This window comes from Bison bison, unplaced genomic scaffold (assembly GCF_000754665.1).
Source record: "Bison bison bison isolate TAMUID 2011002044 unplaced genomic scaffold, Bison_UMD1.0 scf7180017862695, whole genome shotgun sequence".
NCBI lineage: Eukaryota > Metazoa > Chordata > Mammalia > Artiodactyla > Bovidae > Bison > Bison bison.
This window is the reverse complement of record NW_011493267.1, coordinates 36,884-39,079: the sequence shown is the minus strand read 5'-3', so window position 1 is coordinate 39,079 and position 2,196 is coordinate 36,884. Positions and strand designations below refer to the sequence as shown.

The 2,196-nt window shown below is 48.6% G+C and overlaps 1 protein-coding gene across 2 annotated transcripts in view; it reads left to right on the top strand.

Moving 5' to 3' along the window:
* Positions 1-2,196, top strand: part of LOC104983461 (zinc finger protein 160-like) — a 26,123-nt gene continuing 23,927 nt past the window's right edge. For both annotated transcript variants that reach the window (XM_010832898.1, XM_010832897.1), the window contains exons 1-2: positions 1-71; positions 1,536-1,670. The gene's annotated coding sequence lies outside the window, so the exon portion shown is untranslated. The remainder of the gene's footprint in view (positions 72-1,535; positions 1,671-2,196) is intronic.

Genomic DNA, 2,196 nt, shown 5'->3' with positions numbered 1-2,196 from the left:
GCTCGGCCTTTTCTCTCCTGGTGCGCGCAGTTTCTCACACACCCGGAAGCTGAGAGGTCTCGCTGCGCAGCGTGAGTTTCCGTCTTTTTAGTCAAATCTGAGCCTCGCAGTTTCCTTTCTTCTGTACCCAGGGTCTCAGGGTCGCTACAGACCATGAATCCCCTTGGCCGCCCCACAACCCCCCAGCAAATTAAGGCGTCTCCCCAGGTACTTACCTTTCGGTTTAAAGTCGCTCTGGAGCCGGTTCCTGCCTTCGGTCTGCTTAGACGCTGCCTTTCGCACCCCTTTCCAGCTTAAAACCTTTCGCTGACCTCACTGACCCCTCTGCCCCTCCTGCACCGCATAAAATTCCCTCCCATGAGGTGGATTTATTCGCACCACCGCCCCTAGCCTCGCTCTCTCGGCCCCTGAGGTCAGCCCCGGCCACCCTACTCTCGGAGAGGCCGCGTCCTGTCCCCGTCCTGAGACACTCCCTCCCCCCAGCCCCGCTGTCCTCGAGTCTCCTCAGGCCGGTCCTTCTGCCCCGCAGGCGTTCCCTTCATAGTGACCTTTCCTCTAAACCCGTGTTGGCAGAGGTGACCTGGGTCAGCCATGAGACACCCATGGTCTTCGGTTCCAAATTCCACCCTCTGGAAAATAGGCTCCTGCGGGAGAGGGGACTTCTTATTCAGTCGCCATCCCTGTAAATAGTGGGCGAGGGGGGTCAGGAGAAGCAGAGACAGCGACTCCGAGAGAAATATAAAGTTGAGAAAAGCATGAGGGAGAAGCGATGGCAATGAAGAGGATTGGTGGGGAACTTGGAAGAGACACCTTCATGAAAGAGAATAAGCCTTGAAGGTAGCGGGTGGGGAAAGAAGTTTAGAGAAAAGCAGGATCTCCGGAGAAATGAAGGTGAGCAGAATAGGAGAGGGGCCCCTGCTCAGCAGTAGCAGCGGGGAAGCAGTGGTGAAGCGCGTCATTCTGATGGGGCAGGCCAGAGGGTGAGACTTGGAGCCATGATGGTGCTGGGACAGGAGACCTGAACGGAAATCTGCCCCCGAGGATGCGGGGCGGGACGGCTGGAGGGGGGGCGGGCGGTGAGGAGGGAGCGAGGGGAATGTCAAAGGGATAAGAGGGAGGGAGAGGAGAGGAAGCTCAGATGGGAGAAGAAAGAGGCAGAAATATTAATACTTGGAGATTTAGGACAGTCAGGTTGGGGGAAAAAGAGCAACAGAGAAGTACTGAGTGGCAGAGTGGGCAGGGCTGGTGTGAGAGGAGAAATAGAAGGGCAGTAACAGCCCAGAGCAGAGGGGAACAAAAGGACACAGAGAGAGAGGAAAAAAAGAAATAGATAAACAGAATGACCTAGGGGAACGCGTATTAGTGAAGAAAGAGGAGTGACCTGGACCCATGTGAGTCGGTTGGATATGAATTTGGATATAAATGGATATAAACTATTGTTGTGATATCATGACTTTATAGTCTAATAAATTTAAAAGTTTGTATATATGATGAGAATTGCAAAATTCTACTATCTAATGCTTGTGTTGTTTTAGATTTATTTTTATCAGAAGATAACTTCCATTTGCAATCCTTCAACCAGAGACATGGAATAGGGTGTATGTTTGGAGCAAGAGAAAATTGTCACTTCATGGTGCCTATTTAAAGGAAAATTACAACTCCTTTTTCTGGTAATTTTTTTCATTGTTCTTTTTTTAGCTTGAACTAAATCTTATCATTCAAGTTCTACTTTCCTATAAATAATAACTTCTGAATTGCTTTGCTGAAATTGCTGGGCATCCTGTAATCGGCTCATGTGATTTTCTAAATTTATATTCATAATATTTTCTGACTTTGACACCAGAATTGTGTAGGATATATATATATATAATTGTGTAGGCTATATATGTGTGTGTATATAATGGTGTAGGCTAATATATATATATGTATATATAAAATGGTGTAGGTTGTATATATCAGATCAGATCAGTCCCTCAGTCGTGTCCAACTCTTTGCGACCCCATGAATCACAGCACGCCAGGCCTCCTTGTCCATCACCAACTCCCGGAGTTCACTGAGACTCACGTCCATCGAGTCAGTGATGCCATCCAGCCATCTCATCCTCTGTCATCCCCTTCTCCTCTTGCCCCCAATCCCTCCCAGCATCAGAGTCTTTTCCAATGAGTCAACTCTTCGCATGAGGTAGCCAGAGTACTG